This window comes from Mirounga leonina, unplaced genomic scaffold, assembly GCF_011800145.1.
Source record: "Mirounga leonina isolate KUSES-001 unplaced genomic scaffold, KU_Mleo_1.0 Mir_165, whole genome shotgun sequence".
In the NCBI taxonomy this organism is placed as follows: Eukaryota; Metazoa; Chordata; class Mammalia; order Carnivora; family Phocidae; genus Mirounga; species Mirounga leonina.
In genome coordinates this window covers 51,478,563-51,494,748 of record NW_023270415.1, presented here as the reverse complement: position 1 = coordinate 51,494,748, position 16,186 = coordinate 51,478,563, and the positions used below count along the sequence as shown (strand labels likewise).

The window sequence follows — 16,186 nt, the reverse complement described above, 5'->3', positions numbered from 1 at the left end:
TCTGAGTTTTCCAATTGGGACTTCCAATTATATGACTCAGAACTATTTTAAGAGGTCCAGGGAGGATGGGAATTCTATACTCATGTTTTCAACAGTGTGTATGTGTGTATGGGGTAGGGTATACTTGGTATTCCACAAAATCATCTATTTGGAAGTGTTATGAAAGACGTTAATGTTTCTATTTATGTTAAAAATTCTATTTTGGGAATATGTTTTATCACATATAGAATATATTATAGTAGTTCATATACATAATTTATTAACATACACAAACATGTATTGGAGGTACATATTTTATTGATAGGTATGTACCCTCAAAAAAGTTCAGAGACCATTGATCTTGCTTCTGTTTACATAGGGTAATTTTCTTATTTAGCAAGAGTTCCTCATACTGTGGCTTTCATGATGGGTCATCTCTTCAGGAATGAAGACCAATTCATTGGCAAGGTGTCACTCTTCTCTTCTGAACCTGATGAGATTTTAAGTATTTTTAAAAATTACTAGTATTCCTCTCCCCTGTGTGATTCCATCCTGCGCAGCTGTTCTGTGGAACAGTAGTCGTTTATCTCCATCCACCTTCTCTCCCACCTAAGTGCGTGCCACCACCCCATGGAAGATTCGATGGATATGGACATGAGCCCCCTGAGACCCCAGAACTATCTTTTTGGTTGTGAACTAAAGGCTGATAAGGATTATCACTTTAAGGTAGATAATGATGAAAATGAACACCAGCTATCTTTAAGAACGGTCAGTTTAGGAGCTGGTGCAAAGGATGAATTGCACATTCTTGAAGCAGAGGCAATGAATTATGAAGGCAGTCCAATTAAAGTCACACTGGCAACTTTGAAAATGTCTGTACAGCCAACGGTTTCCCTTGGGGGCTTTGAAATAACCCACCTGTGGTCTTATGGTTGAAATGTGGTTCAGGGCCTATGCATATTAGCAGACAGCACTTAGTAGCTTTGGAGGAAGATGCAGAGTCAGAAGATGAAGAGGAAGAGGACATGAAACTCCTTAGTATATCTGGAAAGCGTTTTGTCCCTGGAAGTGGTAGCAAGGTTCCACAGAAAAAAGTAAAACTTGATGCTGATGAAGATGACGATGATGATGAAGATGATTTTGATGATGAGCAAGCTGAAGAAAAGGCTCCAGTAAAGAAATCTATATGAGATACTCCAGCCAAAAATGCACAAAAATCAAACCAGAATGGAAAAGACTCAAAACCATCAACACCAAAAACAAAAGGTCAAGAATCTTTCAAAAAACAGGAAAAGACTCCCAAAACCCGAAAGGACCTAGTTCTGTAGAAGATATTAAAGCAAAAATGCAAGCAAGTATAGAAAAAGGTGGTTCTCTTCCCAAAGTGGAAGCCAAGTTCACCAGTTATGTGAAGAATTGCTTCTGGATGACTGACCAAGAGGCTATTCAAGATCTCTGGCAGTGGAGGAAGTCTCTTTAAGAAAACAGTTTAAACAGTTTGTTAAAATTTTCCATCTTATTTCATTTCTGTAACAGTTGATATCTGGCTGTCCTTTTTATAATGCAGAGTGAGAATTTTCCCTACTGTGCCTGATAAATGTTGTCCAGGTTCCATTGCCAAGAATGTGTTGTCCAAAATGCCTGTTTAAAGATGGAACTCCACCCTTTGCTTAGTTTTAAGTATGTATGGAATGTTATGATAGGACATAGTGGTAGTGGTGGTCAGACAAATGGAAATGGTGGGGAGACAAAAATATACATGTGAAATAAACAGTATTTTAATAAAGTAAAAAAAAATTACTAGTATTCAGTTAATGTAAACTGAAAAATAAATGTAGTAACTGTATAGTGATTTTTTTTTTTTTAATGCATGGTTTGTGTATGGAACAATTGCATTGGGAAAATAGAACACAGTCTCTGTGACTTGAGAACACTTCTCAAATATTAATACCTTCACTGGCCATACCAGTTATGGTGTGGTATCTTACTAATACTTCAAGCTACATTACATATAAACTATTTTTACTACCAAATACCAGTAAGCATAATTATTTTAATGAGTATAAAGATTTAGGAGTATGTGATTTTATAAGAGATTTCACATATTAATGGTTTACAGTGATTTTAAAATGCAGCTAATTTCCTTTTTCACATAAACTCCAAAATAACTTCTTTACTGGAACTAAACTTAAATTAAAATGATCCATTAGTGAAACAGTAAGGAATGACACATTTATTTTTCAGGTATAAGGAAACTGATAAGAAAGATATATTCTTCATGACTTTAGAGAGTAAAGATAAATGTCAAAACATAAATTCTACAAATTAACAAATAAAGATATATGACCTCCATTTTATAATCAATTTTACAAGGTGCTATATCTTTAAAAGGAAAGTAATTTAAAACTGTCAAATTTGCTTCAGAATGGCTTTCTTATATATTAAATTCCTCTCTTAATGCTACCATATATAAATTTTTCTTTTCCCCCTACATCATTCTGCCAAGTCCATATACATTCAATATTTAAAGGTATTTTTAAAACACAAGTGATTTTTCTTCCCTTCACACAAAAATGTTTTCCTTCTTTTCTGCCCCAGAGTGTTAAATATCATAGGCTACTGACTTTCTGAGAGCTCAGTTTTAACCCTTTAAAGAAGGGTTGGAATACTGTGTACATGTTTATCCAGATGAGTTGTATTATTTCTGGAAAAAAATAAGAGCTTAGTGTAAAGTCTGATTTGCATACTGATTTCCATCGTGTTTCAAGTTATGTCTAATCCCATAAAATGAAATTAATCTTTCAGTTCAGACTATTGCAGTTGGACTGGCAAATAAAAAGTTCAGGTTATTTAGAAAATTCATTGATTTACTGCCCAAATAAGAAACAAAGAACTAGAGCATGGCTAAGATGTTGTTCCCCCCAACAATGAAGCAATCTAGGCAGACAGCAGGGCTGAGGGATCCACAGAGGGAGTGGGACATAATGTAGAAGAACAAGTCTCCTCAGAGGCCCCATGGATTTCAGCTCCCCATGCCTCTCCCATATAATGAGTTCATCTGTCATCTATTTAGCTTTTTTTTTTTTAAAGATTTTTATTTATTATTTGACAGAGAGAATGAGAGAGAGAGAGCACATGAGAGGGGGGAGGGCCAGAGGGAGAAGCAGACTCCCCGCCGAGCAGGGAGCCTGATGCGGGACTCGATCCCGGGACTCAACTCATCTGGATAAACATGTACTCAACCGACTGAGCCACCCAGGTGCCCCATCTATTTAGCTTTTGAGCCAACAGTCTATTGACTGCATGCAGACTCCAGGGACTGAGATGTTCTTGGAAGATCTTCAGACAGACTCATCATGTGACATCGATGAAGCCAATCAATACACCACTTGGCACTTCAAAGTTGTCTATGAGCAAATAGAGGACAAGCGATAGCCTGCAATGCACCTGCCTCCCCATAGTGTTAGGAGACTGAAGGAATGCATCCTTTCACGTCAACGTGAGTTCTGATAAATTAAGATGCTTGGTCAAGATAAGATATATTTTCTCATCCAGAGCTCTTAGAGTGACTGAAGTCATAGGTCACCACTCATCACAAAGCTTCTGTGCTTCCCTTTCTCAAAATGTCACATGCAAATGTGTCATGAATAGATAAATGCAACCAATGTCAATGGAGTCAGCAGTGTCTTTGGTGATAAATATAGGAGTGGAATATTTTACTTATTACATTTTCCTGATAATGCTACTATATTTTTAATGGTTATGAGTTTGGGTATCAGCATTTTTCCAAAACTCAAAAGGATTTATGTTCTGAGGACTAATATAATACATGTTCATTATATTTTTTTAATTATACAAAAAAGTATGAAGTAAAACAATGACTATGAATTCCATCACCCAGAGATAACCACTATCAACATCTGGGTGACTCTTCTAGATATCTTTATGGATATATGCATACAATACATATACACATATGTACGTACCTATACATATATTTAAAATCACACACCTACCTATGAACCTAAGCATATGCTATTTTGCGACCTGTTTTTTTTCCAGTTGTTGTGGATATCTATTCCTCTTCCAAAAATAAATAGGTTAACAGCATGATTTTCAATGGGTGCTGAACTTTCCTCCATAGCAAGGATAAACACTATTTACCAACCTCCACTATTGTTATTTTTCTTAAAGCATTCCAAACAAACCACCATCAACAGAAAAGAACTTTGGCACCATTTCAAAAGATCAGATATTTTGTTGTGAACAAAGGGCCAGGAAATAACAGAGACATTACAAGATAGAGAAGAGCATTAAATATATGGAAAAGTGGTGAGAGTAGATGACCATATTAGTATACTTTCAAATGAATCATGTATATCTTATTTTTATGCAAATATTATATATTGAGTAGTTCATTTACAAGATAAAATAAAAATTAAAGATCTCAAAATCCCAAATTTGTAGACTTCACAGCCCCAAATGAACCTGCTCTTGATTGATTTAATGTCTTTTTTTTTTTTTTAACTTCCTTGTAATCACATTCTGTAACCTGGTATTTTTATCAAAAGTTGAAATTTAGGATTTTCCTGAGTACCTCTGGCCACTTGATCCTGAGTGGACAGCTGCATCCCCGAGAAGACCCCAGCTTCAGTGAAGCAGCCCTTTCCCCAAGCCCTCTGTCCTCTGCCATTCCTGGCCACTTCATGCCTAGGAGTAGTCAAGGACCCAATCATCACTACTGTTGTCCCTAGTCCCTCGAGGTAACTATGCTCTCCCTTGTAATTTCCTACACTTTGGTCAACCTTTTTCAGTCATCTTTTTATTAAACTCTCTTCAAGTTACTCATTTTGAGTATGCCATCTGTTTCCGGTTGGGAGTCTGACTGAACCATACATATTTCATAGGTGTAAAGACACTACAAGAACATTGATACGAAACGGTGAAAGGTGGAACTCCTAGCAGTCCTTGTTTTCATCACAAAATTTGGCTGATTAGGAAACTAAAAGGTTTTTCTGTGAACAGTAATAGTATTTGTAGCTATATTAGGAAAAGAAATTTTGGTAAATGAGTCTATTGGCCTTAAGACACATTTGAAATTTACTTAGACTATTAGATGTTTTCTGATCACGCTTGAAATGAATGAATTTCCTCAGGCTCAAAGTCTAAGGTGAGAAATAATTAGTTCCTGAGAACAGGACTATATATAACATAATGTAATCAGCCTTATTCAGATCTGAGTGATAAATCTAAAATTTTAAGAAGTGTGCATTCTCTCTGATTTGCACAGATTGTCTTACTTGCACAGTCCTGTCATATTTACATAGTAGTAGAGTTCCAAATGCTAAGACCAGTGGAATATTTAGTACCTGACAGCCACCATGTTAGGTACGTTATGTGAATTATTGTATAACCCTCCAATGGTCTTATGACATAGATACTATTATTGCCATTTTTCAGATGCAGTCACACAGCTGATATAAGGCAGAGATGAAACTTGATAGTTCAAAACACACATATTAAGTATAAGACATGAAAAATGATGCATTAGGCACACAGAAAATCTATTTGAGGTGTAATATTCCTATAAGTCTTTTTATAACACTCTTCCTTCCTATGCATCAATCTGGTTCCTTTGTAATGTTAATGAACATTCCAAGTTAAGAGAAAACTTGATAAATCCTGAGCCAAGGCCCCTATCAAGTCTCACCAGCCTCAAATGGCCAAGTCACTCAATAAAATAAAATCTTCAAAAGCTGCTACTTTTGGTTTAAATCTGGAGATCAGAAGTAGCTACACAAGCAGCACTTTGTCCCAAGGTGCAAACATTACTTAAAAAATAGAAGAAGACTAGGCATCCCTAGATGCACAAGACCATCCCTTGTGCAATCCTTAATGCACTGGGTCCTATGTGTGCCATGCACTATGCTAATCACTTTGTTTGCATTATCTCACTGAAAATTTATAACCTTAAAAGTAGGTACTATTATTATCCTTCTTAAATATATACTAGAACCCTAATTCCCAATGTATTCTAAATGTGCCTGTAAAGTCTAAAATGACAAAATAAAACCATTTTTAACCAAACAAGCTTTCTTCTTTCAAAGAAATGGCAATGGAAGCCACACTAACTGACCACCTTGTCAAGAATTTAGCATCCAGGGCGCCTGGGTGGCTCAGTTGGTTAAGCAACTGCCTTCGGCTCAGGTCATGATCCCAGGGTTCTGGGATCGAGTCCCACATCAGGCTCCCCCTACTCTGCAGGGAGCCTGCTTCTCCCCCTGCCTGCTACTCCCCCTGCTTGTGCTCTCTCTGTCAAATAAATAAAATCTTTAGAAAAAAGAATCTATTAAAAAAAAAGAACTTAGCATCCAATTAGTTTTCAATTGTAACTTTAAATTGTAATAAAGAAATCTTAGTGACATCTGATAGTGTGTTAACAAAAGTACCTTCAGGATCTGCTCCAGCTTTATAAATGACCAGTCCTCACATCAGTTTGTCCTAAATTAGCAGCAATCTGATGTCACCATTCTCTCTTACACTCAGGTCCATGTATATTCTGTTACAGCCATCTCTCCTGCTTTCTCATCTTTACATTTTTCCTTTTCTAAAATGTATTACAACTTGGATAAAAGGTCATCTCCTCTAATAAGACATTCTCTAACCTTGAGGTTGCCTCCGCACCATACCTACACCAATCACAACACTTTTAGATTATATTGTAATTATATGATTATTTGTCTATAAGCTTTTTTTTTTTTTTTCCTTAGGCTCCATGCCCAGTGTGGGGTTTGAACTCATCACCCTGAGATCAACAGTCTCATGTTCTACTGACTGAGTCATCCAGGAGCCCCTGTCTATCAACTTTTTAAGAGAGGGGCCTGTGTTCTGTTTACCTGGCAAAATATTTAGGAGTTTCTCAACATCTGTTAAGTGAATGAAAGCCCAAGCAAGGTTGTTCTAAGAAAGGAAAACTTCAAAGCTAGGAAGTAACTATTTGAAGATAATACCCTGAGCCAGGTACCACATATGCTCCAAATGTAGAAACAGGTCTTCCAGGGATGTACAATCTAGTACGGGGAAAAAGACAAAAAACTTACATGAGATAACAAGTAAAATTACTTAAATTCAAAATGATATTGGAATTCTGACAAGGGAGCAAAAATTTCTGCCTATGGAAATGGTGAGAGTAGAACTAATCACCAGAATGTACGGAAGAGAATGTGTTGCATAAGAAACTTAAATACGCATTTTTTGTTTGTTTGCCAGGAACTGTTCCCCAGAAGGAAGCAATATGATAAGTATCTATCGCTTCCTCTACATACACATTTGCATACTTTCTCTCTTGCTCTCCGTTGTTGCCCCTGCATGCCTGCACACACGCACACACACGTCTTTTAAAATAATCAAAAGATAAAGGAAATTATAGGTTCTTATGTAGCCTACTCTCTAAATTAAAAAAAAAAATCTTGGTTACTAGAACTGAAATTTTAGTGTTGTCCTGTAGTCAACATCAGCTATTAAATCAAACTGCAGATAACATAATGATGTCTTCCCTCTTGGCAAATTATGTTAATACCAATAAAAGGATATCTTATTACAAATAATGAGACAGTTTGCAATCGATTTTAGGCCTACTGAAAAACCATAAAAATACAATGAATATTGACAAAGAAGAGAGGTTTTAAACGGGGTGAAAAGTAAATTATGGTAAGGCATTTTAACAGTGTGCCACTGGGGAGTTCAAATACGGGAAGTCAGCTCTGAGAAGACACGTCACCTGTCACTTCACATATTTGTTCATATTTCCAGGAGTTTCTACTCTGTTATAAAGGATGACTCAGATTAAATCCAGGCCATCATTCTTCACGGTAATTGGTTTGCTAATTCTGCAGCACAGCTTTTGGCTTCTGCTCAGCAGTTGGCCTAAGGTTATAAACTGTACTATTTATTAAGCCTTATTAAGACTGCTGTCAGCGGTAATCATATTGCTCCTCTACACAAAACCTTCAGTGGCTCCCTGCTGCTTTCCTAATTAAGTCCATACTCCTTATCTTGGCATTTAAAAGTCCTTTACAATATGTTGCTAACCTTCCTCTTCAGTGTGTATTCTCCCCACTCCGCCAAAGGCTGTTCCGATCTGGTAGTAGTCTAAACTACTTCATGTTGCTCTAACACCCTTTCTGATATCCATCCTTTACCCATGTGGTTCTGACCAGAATGCTCTTTGTGCTTCCCTTTTTTTTTTTTTTTTAAGATTTTATTTATTTATTTGACAGACAGAGACACGAGAGAGGGAACACAAGCAGGGGGAGTGAGAGAGGGAGAAGCAGGCTTGCCCAATGCGGGGCTCGATCCCAGGACCTTGGGATCATGACCTGAGCCGAAGGCAGCCGCTTAATGACTGAGCCACCCACGCGCCCCTGTGCTTCCCATTTTTAACATCCCATCCCCACCCATCCGTTGGTTTGCCACCTCAGGAGCTTCCCAAGTGAAATGTGAAATAGGTCTCCATATACAGAGCTCAGGGAGAGCCCAAATAAAGAGGCATACCACTCCAGACTGGTAGGTGGTAGGTTGAATAAGCAAGGCAACTTAGCTATGAGGTTTGTCTTGGACAGCTGCAAGATGAGTAGATCTCTGCCCCTGCCCACCAGAATCTCTAAGGTTTATAAGAAGCCTTAACTAGGTTCAGTCACATATACTATCCAGAAGGTCTCAGCAACACATTTCTATCTCAAAGTTGTACCCTGGGGAAAGCTTCTAGCATGGAGAAGGTAAGTGGAATTCACATTCCAAGGACAGGGGAGAGGTTGAGGACCTCCCAACTGTCCAGGTCCAGCTCGTGGGTCAACTGGTGGTCATGTACCCTCGATGACCTCCTCTAATACCATCTCCCTATGTGACTAATGCTTACCATGCTTTCCTGATATATCTCAATAATATCCTATTAAAGAATTTAAGTGGTATGAGTGAGGAAAATATCAAGTTTGGGTAGACGGATTTGATTCTGAATTCTAATTTTTTTCTATTTGCTAATGACCTTGAGTATGTTAGATGAGATCACACATGTACCGATCCTGTCATAGTGTCTGGCACATGATAGAAAATCAATACACACTGGTTTCCTTTGTCCTGAGTTCTCCAGCTCAACATGGTCTCTTTTCTCTTTGAATTACATATGACAGAAAACACTCCCACTGTGTCACCTGGGAGTCATGCATGATCTCTTAGCACTTGTCACATAGGAAATATTTGTCCTTTCATCAGTGATAAATCACTGATAGCACATTTACAAAGCAAACACCAAAAAAAAAAAAAAAAAAATTAATGCCAGAAAGAAAAATCCCAAATATCATAAATTAGTTTGTAAAGTTCAGAAATTTAACATAGCTCCTTAGCTCCTTATTAGGACTAAAAAATATTATTGGTTAAGGAGAAAAGAAAGGACATTGCAGTACAAATGACAAAATTATTATAAGCTATTCAATTAAAAGTAGATACAGCATTAGCTGTATTTTAACCCTACTTTGTTATTTACAATATGCTAACCACCATATACACTGAGAACTGGGTCTGCTTTAAAAACTAGAAAACATCCAATTAAGAGTATTTTCCTGATAGCATGGAGTTCAAATCTAATTATTGACCCTTAACCAACCTGTTAAAAACTCTTTTCAGTGTTACTGAAAATGTGTCTTGATTAGCTCTTATTCAATTTCACTAATTATATCTAGGATACTGTAAAATTCTAAAGATTTTAGAGTCTTAAGCTTGATAGATTGATGTCTTTCTAAAAATATTAGTGCATACATTAATAAATCACAGGCAGGACTGGAAGGGTTAGTTAATTCTGAGAGGAGTGCATAGGGAGTACAATAGAATTCCTAGGGTCGGGTACCTGCATATGTGCTGAATACATGTTTTGGCCCAATATCAAATGGCCACGTATTCAAAAGTAGTGTTAGATCAAAATCAAAGCCAAAACCAAATATTATCATAGAATGAACATACTAAAAACAGGCCCTGAATATGATGAATGCAGCAGATTAGTAACAATTCTAGAAAAATAAGGCATACATTTTAAAAAGCTTTAAATGAAGGCAAAGCTGAGCCTTGTCTAAAACAAATTTTTCTTCAGTTATTTGCCAAAAAATGTTCTAAGTCAGTTATAGACAACCAAATGGATTCCCTGGCAAGCAATGGAAACTCATATGGTATTTATCAAAAATAGCTTTTAGAACAGCAAGTTAACATCTATCACTAAATTTCTATAACATGTTGAGCATGAGTGTTCCCTTTATAGGAAAATAAAAACAAATAGGATTATAGGAGAAATATAAACATCATTCCGCAATGAAATATACATCTTTTTTAAAGTTAAATGTTTCATCTGATTACATAAATAACATATATCTATTATAAAGCTTTTGGAAAATATAGAAAAACACCAAAAGAGAAATCACCCCAAATACACTTAAGAATTATAGTTCAATCTCCTCAGTTAACCTAGAAAAATAGAGGTGCACATTGCCTGACTTGATCACTAAGATAATTCTACTTCACGGGGCGCCTGGGTGGCTTAGTTGGTTAAGCGACCGCCTTCAGCTCAGGTCATGATCCCGGAGTCCTGGGATCGAGCCCCACATTGGGCTCCTGGCTCAGCAGGGAGCCTGCTTCTCCCTCTGACCCTCTCCCCTCTCATGCTGTTTCTCTCTCGCTCACTCTCTAATAAATAAATAAATAAAATCTTAAAAAAAAAAAAGATAATTTTACTTCAGGTCACAGTTCTGGGTCTAAAAGCTCCTGACTTCCTGTGCACTTCACCTTGAAAAATGATTATATTTGTTCAGGAATTTTCCTTGCCAAAATAAATTAGGTTATGGAAATTGATAAAAAACATTTATGTAAGAATTGCTCACAGCCCAAAGGTCTGTTTGGTTCTTGATGTTAAAAGCTGCACACTGTTATGTATGGTGACGATTTTAAAGATGTCTGGTGATTGTTTCCAAGATTAGACCTTAAAAAGCATTCACATTTACAGCTGGGTCTGAGACAGGAGATGTAGCTCGCCTTTGGGGCCAATTTTCTCAGGGCCAATTTTCCCCATCCCAGCATTTGAAGGATAGGTTGCCTATTGGGATTCTGAGGATTGGTTTTTATGCTACTGGATATGGCTGAGGAAATTCCCTGAGAGACACAAAAAACCTGGGACAGACTGATACGGTCAAAATGAAAGTTGTCAGGAAAAAATCTGAGTTCAAATGCTAGCACTACTAGTATCTCACAAGAATTGTGAGAATAACTTAATAACAACAATAATAAAAAACCACGTAACATTTTTAAGTGTTTAATATGAATATGTATTGGAGATATAATAATAACTTTACAGGGAGGCCCCTGGGTGGCTCAGTTGATTGAGCATCTGGCTCTTGGTTTCCCTCAGGTCATGATTTCAGGGTCCTGGGACAGAGCCCTGCATCCGGGCTCCGTGCGCAGCATGGAGTCTGCTTGGGATTCTTCCCCTCTTCCTCTCCTTCCCCTTCTACTCCTCGCCCTGCTGATGCTCTCTCTCTCCCCCTCTCTCTCTAAAATAAATAAATAAAATCTTAAAAAAAAAAAAAAACCTTTACAGGCATTTTCACATTCAATCCTCACAATAATCCTGTTAAGTAGGTTCTGTTTCTCTCCATTTTATTGCTGAGAAACTGAGGGTAAGAAAATTAAAACATCACAGAGCTAGTGAGTAGCAGGGTCATGACAAGGTCCTAAGCAGTTTAACTTTAAAGTGTTCACTTCCTATGATGCTACTGTAATATGTTGTATGTTCAATGTCTTTTATAGTCCAGCACTTTTGCTGTCCAGAACATGGAATAGGACCCTTGGGTGTCACTATATCTAAGAGGATATATTTTAATGGGTATCCACCGGATAAAAGTCTACATGCTTAACCTGACCTAAAGTGCTACGCAAGATCCTGCCTTGCCTCATGCCACGGCACTCTCCTCCCTCCCTCTGTATCATCCTTGATACATCCTTGATGACATCAGCCCTTCCCCAACCCAGGAAGTTTGCCTGTAAATCATTCAAATTTCCCTGTAAATCATTCCCATCTCATAAGATACTTTTCCTTCCTCTCAAATATAATTAAACACTCATTTTTGTAATTAATTGTATAAGGGCAGAAACACTGTAGGTCTTATTTGCTGCACTAATCTCAGCAACTAACTTAGTATCTAATACTTAGTAGATGCTCAATAACAATTTATTAAATGAATAAAGGAATGAAGAAGTAGATGAATAAGTATTTCTGTACAAATGAATCATTTTTAGAAGACACATATAATCGATCATTTCTTGAGGCCACAGATGCAACAGAAATAGATAAATCCTGAGAAGCTTAAGAGTTTAGTACAAAATAGATGATTAGAAATTATTGCTGTTTTCTCTGAGACATTCATTTTAGAGTTGGTTGTTATACACATTCCACCACTCTTCTTCTGCTTATACCAATCAGTCATCCATATAATGATTTATTATTTTTCAGGCCTGTATTAGTTTATCCACAGTTTAGGTTTTGAAGTCAAAGGCTTTTACTATCTTTTTGCTATGCGTATAAACAGTTGCATCCTCATTTGGCTCAGCACCCATTTGCAGGAATTACCTTGAAATTGAAATAAATTCAGTGTTCAAGGAGGCCAAGACCCCTTTGGAAGGCTCAGGGCTCTTTTTGAAAGAATCTGGATTGATTTTCTGCTAATGAATTGATTTATTGAATAATGAGTTACATCTTTCTTTCTTCTAAGAATGTCACTAATAGCCAACATCTACCACTATTCCACATACAAAGGATACTTAATATTCATTGGATTTAATTAGGAAAGCAAGAAAGTAACAGGATCCTTAACTTTCAAGCTAAATCAATTTAGTTCTCTTTTCCGACAAGTTCTCTTCATTGACAAATGGAATATCAAAGCTAGAAAGATGTTTACAGAGTACCAAAACCATAATTCAGTCAAAAAATTATTTTGTATTAATTTTTTTCCTTCTAGAAATAAATAAGGCCAAGCATAAATGCAAACGCAAAACTTTTTCAGTCAACTAGACCTTAGATTGTTACTGAAATAATAGGAAATTATATAATTTCATCATCAGCTTTTGGGTTGACATTTTATCAATAGTTTTTTTTTAATGTTATATTTATTTATTCATGAGAGTCAGAGAGAGAGAGGCAGAGGCAGAGGGAGAAGCAGGCTCCCTACCTAGCAGGGAGCCTGATGTGGGACTCGATCCCAGGACCCTGGGATCATGACCCAAGCCGAAGGCAGACGCTTAACCATCTGAGCCACCCAGGCGCCCCCATATCAATAGTTTTTAAAAAGATCACACGTGCACGTGTGTGTGTGTGTGTCTCCTGTAGGCATTAAAAAAAAATCAATCCCAATAAATCAAAGAAGAAATTCTTCACCTTGCTACTGAGATGAGACCTTCTTCCCATATACTCTCTGAGGCAAAACATTTGTAAGATGACTCTTTAAGAAAGGAGTAGGATTAAGAAGTATATTAAAAAAATCTAATTCACTAAACTCATTTTAAAGATCATATAGCTATTTTACATATTCTAAGAAAAGAGAGCCTAATTCTTTTTCTATCATTAAGCCGAACTGTAACTAAGCCTTTCATACAGCTATATCATCCTGCTATATAAAGCTAGTGAATGAATCACAAATATTCTTAAATATTTTCTAGAAGTTGTGAATTAATTTTCATGAATGTAATTCCTCTGAGCTCTACTTAAAGTTACTCTAAGTGTTGCAAATTCTGGTTCGTTACTTTCACAATTCCATTGGCTTTGTGTACCAAGTACATTTAAAAGTCATGTATTTCTTATAGAAGATGAAACAATTTAATTTCTTTGGAAAGAAACTGTTTTCTCAATTTTAATTATTCCTTCCCAGGCCAAACTCTATAATCATTTCCCAAGAAATAAATAGTTACAGACAAGAAAAAGTAGCTATATCTCCCCCAAAAAAGACTTTTGTTGTGTTCAATAGTAAAATGATCTCTCTTTTCTTTCTTTCTTTTTTTTTTTTTTTCAAAATCCCAATGATGCTCCTAATTTCTCTGCTTTTGCAAAACTGACTCCCAGAGTGATTCTGGAAAAGCTTATACATGGGGAAAAGTGATATATGATCACTCCTCCCATGTGTAGTCATAGTATAAGCATTACTATATGCCCGAAGCATACCAGGCACTGGAGAGAAAAGCTCAAGAGGTTCACAGTCTAGAGAAGGAAATAAAATATTACACAATAAATACCACTCCAGTGACAGAAACTTTTCCTGTATGATCCCTTGGTTAAATCCCTTTGATGGGCCAACTTCACCCTCCTGCTTTGCCTATCTGCCTCCAAAAACACCTGATCACAGGTCTTTTCTTTCTTCTGGAAAGCTAATGGGAATATCCTATTGCAACTGTTTTCCTCAAACAAGTCATACTCATACCTGTGTGCACCCTACCCAGAGAGCAGCAAAAACTGAAAATATGTAAAATTAATTTGCTGGATTAAAGCTGTCATTCAAAAACAGAGAAGTACCTGCCCACTGAACTTGCCACCAGAGAGATAGGAGTTTGCTCTGATTAGAGCCCTATATTCTACATAAAGAGAGAAGATAAATGAACAGAACTATCTCCTACTCTCTCTCTTTGAAGCAGTGAGTAAAAATTAAATAGTTATAGACAAGAAACCTTCCAGAATAGGGGACCCAGAAGAGGAGGAAAAGAAACAGGAGGAGAAAGAAGAGGAGGAGGAAGAAGAGAAATCTCACCAACAAAGAACTGATACTAATGTGAGTCATATCTGGATATGGTTGAATATAGTTTTTGATTTAAAAAACTGAAAGGGTAGTAAAAAAAAAAACAATGAATTAATGTATATCTCTTGATATCTTGAAATGTCCATCTTATTGCTAATTTTAAAAGGACTAAAAGTAAGTCTATCCCAGAGAAAACCATCTCTGGTTTTGGCAAGCACCTAAGACAATGCTGCAATTCAGGTTTCTCAAGAGCAAGACTACTGACATTTTAGCCAGGTAATTCTTTGTTGTGGGGGGCCTGTCCTGTGTACTGCAGGATGTTTAGTAGCATCATGGTCTCTACCCATTAGATATTCGTAGCAACTTCAAGTCCTGTCAATAAAAGTGTCTCCTGACATTTACCGTATGTCCCCTGAAAAGTAAAACCACTCCAGGGTTGCAAACCATGGCTACAACTGTGGGGACATTGTCAACAGTACCTGGGACATTAGTGGAGGCTTCCCAAACAGTGGTGCTTGAGTTGAGTTGAGGGTGAGCAAGAATTTGTTCAGAAGGCCAAAATAAATCCTTTGCCCATGAGTAAATTTAATTGGTATGATCTCAAAATTGAAAACATTCAGGGTCAGCACTAGCCTTTTCTGAGCCAATCCATTCTCCAAATTGTACATGTGTAGTTGCTCCACCATATTCTCCTTTCTTCACCACAATGTGTCCTGGAAACTTTACACTGCTGAAAGTATAATGTAATAAACAGTGGTAGTGGCTAAATCACTAACTATGTAATCTTGGGGAGTCATCTAACTTTTGGGAGTTTCAGTGCCAATGCCTATAAAATGAAGGTGTTCAATTAGCAGATGACCTCCAATGCCCCTTCAAATTAAGAAATTCTTTGATCAATCTTTCTTGTTTCTTATAGTAGTCTCTCTGCTCATTAAAATGGATACCTTTCATATTATATTGGTTTTCAGTAATCAAATAGTAGTTCTAGGGCGCCTGGGTGGCTCAGTTGGTTAAGCGACTGCCTTCGGCTCAGGTCATGATCCTGGAGTCCCGGGATCGAGTCCCATGTCGGGCTCCCTGCTCGGCGGGGAGTCTGCTTCTCCCTCTGACCTTCCTCCCTCTCATGCTCTCTGTCTCTCATTCTCTCTCTCAAATAAATAAATAAAATCTTAAAAAAAAAATAGTAGTTCTAATAAGTTGGGTACTAAATACTGATTAGCAATGCATACTCAGTTTTCATGCCCCTCTGGCATAAATTATTCAGATTCAAAGAAGAAATCACTCGCCTTTTAGACAAATCCCATTATTACTGCATTGACAGTGAATTAAACTGCCCAGGATTACATCAGTTTCAGAGAGTTACAAGCTTGTCATGTCACAGATGTATACAT

General features: G+C 37.0%; 1 protein-coding gene and 1 pseudogene across 3 annotated transcripts in view; one reads left to right on the top strand and one right to left on the bottom strand.

Moving 5' to 3' along the window:
• The window catches only part of OXR1 (oxidation resistance 1), a 353,292-nt gene that overhangs the window by 299,334 nt on the left and 37,772 nt on the right, over positions 1-16,186 (bottom strand). The gene's annotated exons all lie outside the window — the stretch shown is intronic.
• On the top strand, positions 46-1,516 carry LOC118015113 (annotated as a pseudogene).